The sequence below is a fragment of the Poecilia reticulata genome, chromosome 16 (genome assembly GCF_904066995.2).
Source record: "Poecilia reticulata chromosome 16, P_reticulata-male-v2, whole genome shotgun sequence".
Taxonomy (NCBI): domain Eukaryota; kingdom Metazoa; phylum Chordata; class Actinopteri; order Cyprinodontiformes; family Poeciliidae; genus Poecilia; species Poecilia reticulata.
In genome coordinates this window covers 16932994-16948179 of record NC_088845.1, presented here as the reverse complement: position 1 = coordinate 16948179, position 15186 = coordinate 16932994, and the positions used below count along the sequence as shown (strand labels likewise).

The 15186-nt window shown below is 38.9% G+C and overlaps 1 long non-coding RNA gene across 2 annotated transcripts; it reads left to right on the top strand.

Annotated features, from left to right (window-relative positions):
- Window positions 1–13945, top strand: LOC103478718 (uncharacterized). Of its 2 annotated transcripts, XR_014091417.1 has the most exons (3): window positions 1–901; window positions 1098–6461; window positions 12948–13945. It is a non-coding gene; the product is annotated as an uncharacterized LOC103478718 (long non-coding RNA). The 2 variants fall into 2 exon arrangements; XR_014091416.1 differs by having other exon boundaries at window positions 1–6461.
- The last annotated feature ends 1241 nt before the right edge of the window (window positions 13946–15186 follow it).

Sequence of the window (15186 nt, the reverse complement as noted above, 5' to 3'; positions counted from 1 at the left end):
CAATATATATATTTTTTCAGTGTTAAAAAATTCAGCATATAAAAAAATTCAACTTTTAAAAATTCAAATGCAATATTTTCAGTGTCCTAAAAATTCAACTTGCTCAAATTCGCTGTCTCAAATTCAGCGTCTAAAAATTCGCTGTACAAAAATGGCAAGGTTACTTCAGGTCACAGACATTAGCAATCGTTGTCAGATTTCAACACCCAGCCAATCACATGACCTAAGCGTAATATTGAAGAAATACCTGCATCACCGAGGCCAGCGACCATGGAGGCGAACGCAAACTCAACCCCAACGGTGAGTCTATGCTTTCATATTTCTGTAGTATATTTTATTTTGCGCATGAACTTTGATGCATGATATTAAAGCTTGATTTAAAACACGGTTTTGGGCCGTTCTTAATCTTATGCCATGTAATGCTGGCATATTAGTTCTCGCTACCTCCTAGGCCCCCTCCCCACTTGGCTAACTGATGGGTAGCGACTTTCCAGCGGTCTTGGTAAAAGATGTATTTTTCCAGGAGATGCTACCGCTAATGTAGCAAGCTAATATGGCTGCCTTGTATGCTTCAAGGAGGGGCTGTGAACTCTTCCGACATTGATTATAACCACAACCCCATTGTGTTCATCTACTGTATTGTTCATGTGACTTCATTTATGAATAAATTAATACATTTATGGTCATTGTAAATAACAGCTTAATTGGAAAATTATCCTTGTTCATTGGGCCAACAGTGACTCCTAGTGGTTAATTTATGCATTAATTTTAAAGAACAGTAGATTTTTTTCTTTGTTTATTCTATGGTTACCTAGCAACACCCTGCGAGATGAGACAACGTTACATTATAAAGAAACCCGGAGAAAATCTTTAAAATAGCGCCCTCGGAAAGCAGAATGAGGTATAAATATATGTAATTGTGATTTGTAATAAGAAATGTTATAGTTTTATTTAAGAAACAGTAGAATGTCGCGGTTTATAAACAAAACTGTATATTGACGAGTTAAAGGACATAACGTATTCTTTTTTGTGTATAACTAAATTTTGATATGTTGGTTTTATACAACGGTTCTGTGTTCTTTTGTTTTATACTACAGTTTTCACGGTGTCAATGGAAAGAAAGGTTGAGATTAAATTGCACCCGTTTGAAACTCCCTGCGTCTGGCTGTTCAATCCGAGAGGCCGCTACAGGAAAAACTCACGCAAGAGATCAGATCTTTCTGCAGTGAAGCTGACACCATCCCATCTCGAATGAAGCTGTCTCCTCTCGCACCAATGATCTCACACAGGCAAGATAAAGCATAAAGTTAAAACGGACAATCACAAGAAGAAGCTCACAGCATAAATGAATTGACGTAGTGTCAAGGGATCGTTAAAAAGTCTTCTGTGAACCCAAAGCAGTTACAGAAAGCGAATAAAATGTCACTTCCAACAGAGAAAACGGAAAATCCTGTTGACATGCCGTCTAGTTCTAGAGAAAGAAAACTAACAGAAAAAGGCCAAGAGATGCACATTCAAGAGAACAAAAAACGTGAGAAAGCGTTTCACAAAGTTTATGATTCTTGGAAGTGGGTAGCAAGAGAAACTAGGAAAAAACTAAAGGCCCTCTGTATATTAGAAGAACTCAATGATTTACAGGAAAGCATTCAAGCAAAGTACGATGCTGTAAGACTGCAGTATGAACCCATTCTACGTAACAGTAACATCGCAGCAGAGACTGTCAAAAAGATGGAAGCCTGTGTTACACTCACAAAAGAAATCTGTAACCTCATAAACAATCGTATAGAGACTATTGATAAAGATTATAATAGTCATCTCGAGAAAGAAAGAGTAAGAGAAACATTAAACAAAGATGAATATGGATCTATCTTTGGTCACACTCAAACTGAAACCATAAACTCATCAAAGTCATCGGAGAGTCCAAGCAGACATTCCAGTTCATCTAGTACTAATAACAGCAAGGCAGATGCACAAGCAGAGCTTGCTGCTAAAGTGGAGCAATCAAAGGCTACAAGGGAAATTCAAGCACAGCAAGCACAACTCCAAAAATTAGAAAATGAATGGAAACTTAAAGAGTCAAAATGCTGTCAGAAATGAAGCAAAAGGAAGTGGAAATGCAACAACAGCTAGAACTAGAAAGAGCAAAACTGCAGTGGTTAAAAGAAGAAAGAAAATAGCTGTAGCAGCAGCTCGTGTGAGAGCATATGAGGAATTTGAACACTGTGAAAACAATGTTGAAGAATTTGAAGATATTAATTACAGAACTAACCCTGTCTTCTCTAGAGATAAACCCTGCTTAAATCCAGATGCTGCATCATTCCAACCTTACCAATCAGCTCCTGAGGTGACAATAAATTCAGAAACATCCAATCTAGCTGAAGCATTAGCCAGCTCATTAAGTATGAGTCGCTTGCCAGTCCCTGAACTCACAGTACCTTTGAGGTTTACTGATTGGAAGATGTCATTTATGACTCTTATTGACAGAAAACCAATCCCAGCAAGTGAGAAAATGTTTTATCTCAGAAATTATCTTGCCGGAGAAGCACGCAAAGCTATTGAAGGTTTCTTTTATCGAGACACAAAAAGTGAAGCATGGAAAGTCTTACAAGACAGATATGGAAACGCGTTTATTATACAGAAAGCCTTCCGTGAAAAGCTTGCAAGATGCCCAAAGATCAACGCAAATGACTCACTTGCGCTACGTGAGTTTTCTGACTTCCTCCAAGGTTGCAAAGAAGCAATTCCACATGTGAAGGGACTAGCTAACCTCAATGACTGTGAAGAGAACCATAAATTGCTCAAAAAATTGCCTGAATGGATTGTTCGCAAGTGGAGTCGAATAGTTGTAGAGGAACTTGATAGATCAGGTGATTATCCAGATTTTAAATGCTTCACAGAGGTTTTAAGCAAAGAGGGAAAAATAGCCTGTAATCCCATCGCCTCACCCCTTTTGGGGGGAAATTTCAAGTTTCCAGATGATAGAACCCCAAACAGAGCCAAAACTTTCAACACAAATGCACAACAAAAAGGTTCCAGTCATGGGACACAAGATACAAATAACTGTAAACCAAAATCAACTTGTTATGTTTGTAAAAGTGAAGTCCATAGCATCACCGGCTGTCCTACTTTCGCATCAAAAAGTGTTGAAGACAAAAGGACATTCATACATGAAAATCGGCTCTGCTTTGGGTGCCTAAGAAAAGGTAACGTGACAAAGGATTGTAAGAGACGACACACGTGCAATGTATGCAGACGTCGTCATCCAACCTGCTTACATGAAGAGAGGAAGGAAAGACCTGTGGAGACAACAACAGATAGCTCCACTTCCACAGAAGAACATGCTAGTCAAGAAACACACAGAGTTGTGTCCCATACATCAACACAGCATGCTTCTGCCACCACCAGTATTGTACCAGTACTTGTGTCTTCATTACAAGAACCGCACAAAAAAATACTAACATATGCGATGCTGGACACACAGAGTGACTCAACATTTGTGTTAGAAGATGTCATTGACAGATTGAATGTGGATTTCCATCCAACAAAGTTGATGGCTTAGTTAGTGTCCCATCAGTAGAGGAAGCCAAGAAACTGATCATTGAGTCACAGAGTTGTGTAAAAAAGAAGGCTTACGGCTTCACAAATTCAACTCAAACAAGGAAGCTGCTCTCGCCTGCTTGGGTCCTTCAGAAGTAGCAACAGCCATCAAGCCCCATGGTTTGGATCCAGCCTCATCGGAGCGTGCACTTGGCATTCAATGGTTGACAAAAAATGACACCTTCATTTTTAACATCGGCTTAAAGGATCAACCTTCTACCCGTCGCAGCTGCTTGTCAATCATTGCTTCACTTTATGCTCCTCTCGGATTCATTGCTCCATTCACCCTTAGTGGAAAACTTATTCTTCAAGAGCTTTGTCACAGAGGCATAGGGTGGGACGATTCTCTCCCAGAAGATATAAAGCCACGGTGGGAGAAATGGATAAATGATTTGCAGAGACTGAAAGAGATCTCAATTCCGAGATGTTATCATCCTGCTGACTTCCACAATGTTGTCCGAGTAGAGCTGCACCATTTTTCAGATGCCAGTTGTGTAGGATATGGTGCATGTTCTTACCTGAGGTACATAAATGACATGGGTGAAGTCCACTGCAGTCTTGTGATAGCAAAGGCAAGAGTTGCTCCTTCAAAGATCACAAGTATCCCAAGATTAGAACTTGCAGCAGCAGTGGTTTCTACAAAAGTCAGTGTTATGCTAAGATGTGAACTTGATATGAAGATTGATCAAGAATTTTTCTGGACTGACTCACAAGTTGTACTAGGGTACATCAATAATGATGCTCGCAGGTTCCACATATTTGTTGCCAACCGTGTTCAACTGATTAGAGATAACAGTGATCCTAATCAGTGGCATTATGTTGAAACCTCAGAAAATCCAGCTGATTATGCATCCAGAGGTCTATGTGCTTCAGATATTCATTCAACAAACTGGTTGCAAGGACCAAGGTTTCTTTGGGAGCATGAGTTACACTTAACACTCAACACTCCAACAGAATTGCTTGTCGGTGATCCTGAAGTAAAGACAATTCAGGTACTTGTAACTGAAGTCAAAAGCAGTAATGACATCCTCGAACGCCTGAATCGGTTTTCCTCTTGGACAACACTTCTCAAGGTGATTGCAAGAATCAAGAGACTAGGCTCAAAGCAACAACAGAGCGAACATGTGACTGTTGAAGAAATACAAAGAGCAGCTGAAACTGTGATTAAGATTGTTCAACAACAAACCTTCCCAAATGAGATAAAGATACTAGAAGGTGAAAAGAACCTTTCAAACACCAGCACCCTTTTTAGACTTGATCCCATCTGGTCTGAAGAGCTTCTCCGCGTGGGTGGGAGATTGAAGCAGTCATCTCTCTGTTTTAAAGTCAAACACCCAGTAATACTACCAAATAACAGTCATATTACTAAGCTGATTGTGTCACACTACCATGCTCAGACATGTCATCAAGGTCGAGGTCAGACACAAATGGAACTCGGGATCAATGGATTCTGGATCATTGGTGGGAGCAAGTTGGTAGCCAAGCTGATACGCGATTGTGTGTTTTGCAGAAAACTTAGGCGGCCAACGGAAAAGCAGAGAATGGCGGACCTTCCTAAAGAACGTGTTGAATCCTCTGCACCCTTCACATATAGTGCCATGGACTGTTTTGGCCCTTTCATTGTGAAGAAAGCCCGCAAAGAGTACAAAAGATATGGCCTAATTTTCACATGTCTCTACTCTAGAGCTGTCCATATCGAAATGCTCGAAGATTTGTCATCTGACTCATTCATAAATGCACTGAGATGCTTTATTAGTATTAGAGGAGCTGTACGACAACTGTACTGTGATCAAGGCACTAATTTTGTTGGTGCCAGGAACGAGTTCACACAAGCACTGAAACAATGTGACACTAAGTTACTAGAAGTTTTCTTGCCGGATAAATAGTGTGAATTCCCCCTCTGCCAGTCATGCAGGTGGTGTATGAGAAAGGCAAATAAGAACCATCAGAAATGTATTGAATGCTACCTTCGCACAGTGCTCAGGCCGACTTGATGAGGCATCCCTCAAGACATTGTTATATGAAGCCATGGCTATTGTCAATAGCCACCCATTAACAGTGGATGGAATCAATGATCCTCAAGCATTGGAGCCCATAACACCAAACCATCTCATTATGATGAAATCTAAGGTTGCTCTCCCTCGTCCTGGAGTGTTTGTCAAAGAAGACCTATATGCCACAAAGAGGTGGAGGAGAGTGCAGTATCTCATTGAACAATTCTGGAGTCGCTGGAAAAAGGAATATTTGATTAACATTTCCATGAGACAGAAATGGCACTCAGCTCAACACAATCTCAAGAAGGAGGACATTGTCATTATCAAAGACGAAACCTTCCAAGAAATCAGTGGCAACTAGGACGAGTGGTAGACACTGTTCAAGGCAGTGATGGATTGGTCCATCGAGCCAAAGTTCAAGTCGGTGAACGAAAGTCAAATTCTTCTTCTAAACCTTCAATTATTGAGAGGCCAATTCAGAATTTAGTTCTTCTTTTGGAAAATTGATGAGAAAAGATGAACAACTTTTGTACAGTTTATTTATTTCATGGTAATTTTATGCAAACATATTTAGTCTACATTATTTAGTAGAGTTAAAATCCTGTTCAATTCATTTACTCTTTATGTATTACTTTGTTCATTCATTGTAACAGGAGTGTAAATAACAGCTTAATTGGAAAATTATCCTTGTTCATTGGGCCAACAGTGACTCCTAGTGGTTAATTTATGCATTAATTTTAAAGAACAGTAGATTTTTTTCTTTGTTTATTCTATGGTTACCTAGCAACACCCTGCGAGATGAGACAATGTTACATTATAAAGAAACCCGGAGAAAATCTTTAAAATAGCGCCCTTGGAAAGCAGAATGAGGTATAAATATGTGTAATTGTGATTTGTAATAAATGTTATAGTTTTATTTAAGAAACAGTAGAATGTCGCGGTTTATAAACAAAACTGTATATTGATGAGTTAAAGGACATAACGTATTCTTTTTTGTGTATAACTGAATTTTGATATGTTGGTTTTATACAACGGTTCTGTGTTCTTTTGTTTTATACTACAGTTTTTACGGTGTCAATGGAAAGAAAGGTTGAGATTAAATTGCACCCGTTTGAAACTCCCTGCGTCTGGCTGTTCAATCCGAGAGGCCGCTACAGTCATTATAGCGTCATCCAAACTACTGCTTCTGATATATAATATTTACATTCTTTTTACTTTGCGGTACAAAACGTCGTTCTGTTACCTAGCAACATTAGAAACAACCTCCTTTGTTTTTTCATTTGATTTTAACTCATTTTGAGGAAAATATATGCTTGCAAGTACAGCTGTTAACTTATTTTAGATTAAATATTATTTAATTTGATTTCTCAATACTGACCTACTAATTTCAAAATACTTTTTTTATTTTACTGACAATGTTTTTGACATTTTTCTTCTTTTTTCTCTTTTCTTTTTTTTTTGAACTTAGATTTTTAATAATTTTTTCCAGCAGAGCAAAGTACAATCATACTTCAGTGGTACATAATACAAATGTTGACAATATGATGTTTTCCATACAATAAACATCTTGGAATAACAATTTACAGCTACAGCATGTTTATAGACTCATCACTGTACACCATTTAAATAAGAATGGACTCTGGAAGAGAAAACCAAACGACATAAGGCAAAAGACAAATCCATTAGGTTTAACTAAATCAACAGGGCCTTTGCAGGTCCCCAGCGCAGGTCATACTTGGATTTTTGAAGTCTGAGTGAGTAGGTTATCTTTTCCATTGTATGCAATTCCTTTACTTTTTGAACCCATAAGTCGTAAGAAGGCGGCTCCAATTGCATCCACCTAATTGTAATGCATTTCAGGGCTGCTGTAAAAAGAACATTTAACAAATACATTTTGGCCCGCCCTTGCAAACCATCAGGAATAATACCGAGTAAGGCAACAGTAACATCCCTTGGGATGACCCCAGAAAAGATACGGTTTATAGCTCTATACACCTCATCCCAAAAGTTTTTGAGTTTGGGGCAGGACCAAAAAACGTGTGTGTGGTTGGGGATCCTTGAACCACAATTTCTCCAACACAAGCTAGGGACCTTAGGATCCATTTTAGCAACTACATCAGGGGTCCTGAAATATCTGCTAATAATTTTCCATTTAAATTCCCTCCATGTATTTGAGTTAGTAACTCGGTGAGCCTCAGAGCAGATATCCTCCCATGTTTTGTCCGAAATTATTTTGGCCATCTCTGCCTCCCATCTTTGTTTTGTCCAGGAGGGCTTGTTAATGTTCATCGACAAAAATACCCTATATAATTTGGCTATCAATTTTTTGTCCTCTCCCCCTTTCTGGAAATGGACTATAAGATTTTCTATTGGTGTGGGATTTAGTACTCTTTCCCAGTCTTTGTGTGCAAACAAAAAAGAGCGCAACTGTAAATATCGAAAGAAATCACTTTTCTGGAGAAGGAATTTCCTACTTAATTCTTCAAACGATAAGAGGTTGTTTCTGTCGATCAATTGATGAAGAAATGTGAGCCCCTTTTCAGTCCACTTAGCAAAATTTTTGTCCAAGGAATTAGGTGTAAAGGATTTAATATGTCCTATGCTTGTTAATATTGATAAACCTCTTGGAAGCTTGAACGAGATACGCACCTTGATCCAAATGTTAAGAGTGACTTTAGTCCACAGTGGCAGATCCTTAACTGGAATATCTAAAAAAGGCAATACCCTCAATGGTACTGAGCACTGTGCTTGCTCTATACTCAACCATCTTGTTTGGGAGTCCTGTTGAATCCATGAAATCAAAGGTCTTAACTGAGCTGCCCAATAATAATATTTTAAATCAGGAAGATTAAGACCCCCATCAGTCTTACTTTTTTGAAGTGTTTTATATTTTATACGAGGACGCTTGCCTTGCCATATAAATTTTGATATAATTTTATCCAGTTCAACGAATGTGGGTTTAGGTATAGCAATTGGTACCATTTGGAACAAATACAATAATCTGGGTAATACATTCATCCGAATGGTTTCAACGCGGCCAAGGAGAGATAAAGGTAATGCTGACCATCGCTCTAGGTCTTTTTTAATTATATCCAGAGTTTTGCTATAATTAGCATGATACAAATCATTTAAAGAGAGGGGAATGTTGATGCCTAGATATCTAATGCCTGATCTTGGCCACCTAAAGCCACTCAATTGTTTAACCCTTAGTGGAATCTTACCATTGACATCCATTGCCTCAGTCTTATCAACATTTATTTTATAGCCAGAAAAATGACCATAAACAGAGATCATTTCTCTCAGACGGGGTATTGATGAAGCAGGATCAGATAGATACAGGAGGACATCATCAGCGTACAGAGATATTTTATGTTCCTCGGAACCAATCAAAATCCCTTGGATGTCATCGCTGTCCCTGAGAAGCTGGGCCAGCGGTTCAATGCTAATTGCAAACAAAAGAGGTGACAGAGGGCAGCCTTGCCTGCATCCACGCTCCAGCTTGAAACTTGCCGATCTAAAACCATTAACTCTAACCGCAGCCTGTGGGGATGAATATATTGTATGGATCCAATCTATAAACTTGGGCCCAAATTTAAACCTCTTTAAGGCTTGAGTAAGGTATTTCCATGACACGCGATCAAAAGCCTTTTGGGCATCTAAAGAAATCACAGCTGTCATATCTTTATGTTCTTTTCGGTGTGACAAGATATTCAATAAGCGCCGCAGATTATTTCCATAATGCCTCCCGACAATAAACCCAGTTTGATCTGGATGTATGATTTGAGTTACTATGACATTTAAACGTTTTGCCAGAATACTAGTTAGAATGCGAACATCTCCGTTAAGCATCGATAATGGTCTATATGACCCACAGTCAGTGGGATCCTTACCTTCTTTATGTAACACAACTATTGTGGCATCAGACCAAGAAGGCGCCATTTTCTTATTTTCTAAAGAAAAGCGGTATGCATCCAATAAAAGAGGGCTAACTTCGTCTATGAAACAACTATAAAATTCATTTATGAAACCATCGGGGCCTGGAGACTTATTATTTTTAAGGGATGAGACCACGTTTTTGATTTCGTCTTCTTGAATTGGCATATCTAATTGTTTAGCTACAGTCTCAGATAACTCAGAAATATTTATGTTTTGTAAATAGTCTGCTATCTTACTCTCATCAGAGCAAGTGTCAGAGTCCTGGTATAGGACCTTGTAAAATTCTGCAAATGTTTCAGCAATATCTTTTGGTTTTGAAATTGATTTATGGCCCGATTTCAGCTTCTGAATAACATTTGAGGACTGTTGTTTTTTAAGTCGGAAGGCCAAAAGTCTGCTCGCTCTATTTCCATTTTCATAGTACCGTTGTTTGGCAAAACGAACGTTACCTTCTATCTTTTCTAACAATAAATCTTGGAGTTCCCTGCGTGTTATATTCAAATCATTCAGAGTTCTGGATGCCCTAGACTTTTTATGTTGAAGTTCCAGTTCCTGGATTCTATCTTCTAAATATTTCTGTTTGGCTGCCTTTTGTCTTTTTTTTGCAGTCGTGTAGGAGATGATGCTGCCTCTTAGATAGGCCTTTGCACAGTCCCACAACATTATAGGAGATGTTTCCGGCGTGTTGTTTATGTCTAAATAAGTTTTAAGGTCTGATTTGACAAATGCAACAAATTCCTTGTCATTAAGGAGAGAGGCATTAAGTCTCCATTGTTTAAACGATGGTGTCAGACCTATATTCCACTTGACAGTAACAGGTGCATGATCAGAAATTGTAATGGGCAATATCCTAATATCCTCAATCCTGTGTAATTCGGCCTTCGCAGTAAAGAAATAATCTATTCGTGAGTAAGAGGCATGACGGCTTGAATAGAATGTAAAATCTCTCTCCTTTGGGAATTTGGACCGCCATACATCCACCAATCCAGCCTCCACCGATAGAGTTTTAAGTATTTTGCCCATCTTAGATATGCGAGACTGAGAGGTTGGTTGCCTGTCTATGTTAGACATCACACAATTAAAATCACCTCCCACAATCAGTAGCCCAGAGCTGTATTCAGCAATCATATTGAAGACTGACTTAATAAATCCTGGAACATCTTCATTAGGAGCATATACGTTTACAAAGGAAACTGCTGTTCCATCAATTATCCCGTTTACCAGTATAAACCTACCCTCCTTGTCCTTATATACTAACGTTTCCGTGAAATTGGTCTGCCTATGGATCAGTACAGCCACCCCCCTTTTCCTACCAGAACAATGTGACGAGTAGTAAACTTTATCAGCCCAAGACTTATTTAATTTTGAATGTTCCAAATCAGATAAGTGCGTTTCTTGTAGTAGTGCTACCTGACATTTTGATTGTCTGAGTTGCAGTAAAATTTTCTTTCTTTTAATAGGACTATGCAAGCCCCTGACATTATAACTTGTTACAGTTAGAGTACTCATAACTATTTTAATTTAAAATATATATGGTAACATTGTATTGGAGGCAGTGACGGCCGAATGATGGATGGACCCAAACATTTGAGTAACATGCATGCTGATCACAAGACAATGTAAGAACCGATAAGTAGAAAAGAACAGAGAGGAAGTAAGGCTTTGCTGTACACTATTTACAAAACTAAGATTCAGATGCTCTGCTTTTTTAGTTGCAATAAGATCCTCCGGGAACAGAAGGATCAAAACGCAAAAAACACAAATAAAAGTTTGCATTGCTAATATAATGCAAGGAAGTGGGTTTAAGTCCCTAGCCACTATAAAAAGCAGCAACAAACACAACCAGAAGAGAACTGGATGTGTACAAAAAAAAAAAAAAAAAACTAAATAAAAATAATAATAAAAAATATAACAAAAAATCGACAGAAAGAGAAGATAAAAGTATGGAAGCTCAGGCTCCCGCAGGAGAACATAAGTATATGTACAGTAACCACAATGTAACAAAGAATCTGCTAATGATAATAATACAACCTAATCAAGGCAAATTATGTCGTAGTGATTTAACAAGGTTAGAAGTAACAGTCACGTACTAACATATACCTGCCAGTTTGGAGAGGTAACATTGCTTAACAAAATCACATTTAGGGCTTAAGCAACTAAAGGCACATTATTTCGAAATTGAAGACTACTGGAACTAGTCGTGCCAATTTAGCATTTAACATTTTCCTTACTATTCAGACCCAGATATTGTAGCCGGGATGGTCTTCCGTATGTAGTCCATGGCCTTCACAGGATCCCGAAACTCCTTGCTGTCCTCTTTGTATGTGATTTTGAGTCTTGCTGGGTAAAGTAATCCGAAGCGGACATCGCTCCGTCCCCGTAAAGCTTTCCGTACCTCGGAGAAGGCCGCGCGCGCCTTGGCCACACTGGTGGTGTAATCCGGGAAGATGGCGATTCTTTTACCCTGGTAGATCAGCGGGGCTTTGTCTCTGGCTCTCCTCAGGATATCAGCGGCGTCTCCATCATAGTGCAGCTTGGCGATGATCACACGAGGTCTTTCTCCACCTCCCGGTTTCGTCAAAGCAGCTGTCCGGTGTGAACGATCGACTTTTACCTCCCGGTCCATCTGGAGCACCTCTTTAATAATTTTAGAAACCTCTTTAGGATCGGCGGAGTTAGGCTGCTCCGCAACGCCAACTATACGGATATTTCCGCGCCTCATCCTCCCCTCCATGTCCTCACATTTGTCCCGCATCTTAACCAGCTCGCTCTGAAGTTCAATAACGGTGGATTGCAACGTGTTTACCTCATCAGACCATGTAGACAATCCGCCTTTCACATCTTCCATGTCCGTTTCAATTGAGGTAATGTCTGCGCGGATAGCAGCGGCATTGCTAGCTATCTCGGCCCTCACAGCTTGTATGTCAGCTCTGAGAGTAGTGAACTCTTCAGACAGCACACTCCTCATTTCCTCCCTTATGATTTTAGAGATTTCCCCGCGAATAGAGGATAGGATATCGGCTCTCATCTCCTCACTCATGCTAGAGCTCTTGGGTTGTGGGTCTTCGTCCTCAGGTGCACGCTGCCTCGTGGCTCTGGTGTTAGCAGTTAGCTTCGCCGTATTACCGTCGTACTTGAATTTACGAAGTTTATCCGCCATTTATCAAGAAATGTCCACTGAAACAGAGCTCTTTATGGTCCAGAACCTTTGATAACCCAATTAAGGTTGCAATTAGTAGCAATTGTGGAATTTAGAACGAATATGTTAGTAAACCTGCAGGAGCTCTGAAATATCCGTCTCTACTCCATCTTACTCCGGAAGCGCCCCCCCTTTTTTCTCTTTTCAATGAACTTTTAAGGATCATATTTTTGATAAGACTCCGTGATCGTTTGGAGCTATTTCTATTTCTGCAATTACAGATGGTCCTGCAGTCAATCATTTGGCCACAGGTGAAGAAGCAAAGTGATGATGGTGACGACAGCGATGATGTCTTGGAAGCAGAAACTACGCAGGTGACAGGGTTTTTCCGTCAGTTTCTCGAAGAAGGTAAAATGTCTGTTTAAACATTTGGGCAATGTTTATGTTATTTTGAGAATGATAAGACGTGCAAAACATACCAGCATAATACAGTACATTTATTTTCTTATAATCATGTCTTACAACACTGCACAGATAAAGCTTTTCAGGTTGATTAGTGAACATGGCAAAAGGTATTCAAATTATTTTTGAAGAATATCCCATATTCATTAGTTTCTTAGATGGAAAAGACATTCGCATAAAGTCTCATCTCAAAGTCAGCTTTATGAATTATTCCATCTACAGGAAACTCACCATATATCTAAAAAAATGATACTTTTCCTGGCATCTTCAGACAATCTGCGCCAGCTCATGAGATTTTGGGTTGGCTGGGAGGCTCCATGGCAGGAACTGAAGCCTGAAGTAGTGCAGTCAACTGGACCAAACCACATGGCCACTTCATCCACCTGCAGTGAACATTTACGCCTTCCAAGCCATTATTCTACCTACCAGGGTCTGTATGCTGACATGACGGTGTGTCTTAAATCGGTTGGGACTGGCTTTGGTCTTCTTTGAGAACTCAGTGCATTGGTGTTTCAATTGCATTTCAATACGGCAATTAAGTAAAAATACAAAGTCATTTTATTAGCTTTTTTTTTTTTCAAATACTGTTCATCATTCACAGCAGTCTTGACATTAAGTTGTTCTTTGAAGTGACGACTAAGTACCTGAAATGTTTGTCAAGCATCCCTGTAAATCTTAAATGTTAGAGTAACTATGTTCAGAGTTTGAGTCAGCACTGTTTGTACAGGAAATATGAAACGGAAACTGTTTTTATGCAATATTTTATTGAATGTTCATCTATGCTTGAAGTATTAGAAAATAAATGACATAAGACAAACTTAACTTTCCCATTCTTATAATGCAAGAAAATTAAGGTCCTACACAACTGTACCTACTAGGTTCCTTTTGAGAAAAGAACAATCAACTCACAAATTTAGAACATTTTAGATCTTTAACATGTCTACCATAAAAGCACTATAATTCTGTTGGGTCTAAAACCTTACATTTGTTCACCAACTCTGGAATAAAGAGACACAAAGATGAGCAATATACTTGCAAGGAGAGTGCTCGGAAACTGTTTTAGTCACAATCTCCAACTACACTCTAAAACAGTTCCGCTCTCACAAGCTTTTTATTTAGTTCAGGAACGCCCTAGTTACATGCTATCTCAACTGCTAAAGGGAGGGGAGAAACCAGTTGAGATAATTTGATCAGTTCTTGCAGGCAAGCAAACATCAAAAGTGCAGTGCACCAGCTTGCAGAAACGAAACTCCTCTTACAAGTGCCTGGAAAGAAAAAGTGTAATAGGTTATAGTGACCCACAACTTGAGCTGAACTGTTCCCCTCAACCAATGTCTCATAGCTGAACTTTTAAACTTTAAACAGACATTTGACAAAAGATAGAATACAAATTCACTTTTCCAAAACACAAATTTTACCTTTGTGGTAATATGATCAGCACTTAGCTTTACATTTCATAAATGCTGAATTTTGAAACTGGACAAGTTTCACAAAGTAAAGAACTGTTCACAAAACAGAACTGCAGCAATATAAATGTCACAACCAAAAGACAGTGATGTGCCTTTTGGGTTTACTGCGTCTCTTAAGGCCATTTGTTCGTCAGTCGGTTACACATTTGAATTTGGTACTGTGACGTTTGACTCTTCCTGAAGAGGAAGCCCGCTGTCCTCCCATTCAATTTCGGGAATCTACACCCTGGAAAACACAAAGAAGGGATCAAGAGAACTCAAAATGTACTTGATTGCAGATTGCTATGTTACAAATTAAATGAATGATGGTGTACATGCTACACATTAAATTATCCAATTAAAATGTACTTCTGTCAAGGCACTGTGGGGTTCAGAAATTGAATGGTGTGTAACTTAATCAGAATTTGCTTATAATTACAACATTAATCACAAATTTTAGCATAGCTCAAACATTCTTTGTAACCAAAGATATATTTTGGAGATACAAAGTAGTGGGGATTAAAATGATTTTAATAACTTAACAGCTGTACTTGCAAGCATATATTTTCCTGAAAATGAGTTAAAATCAAATGAAAAAACAAAGGTTGTT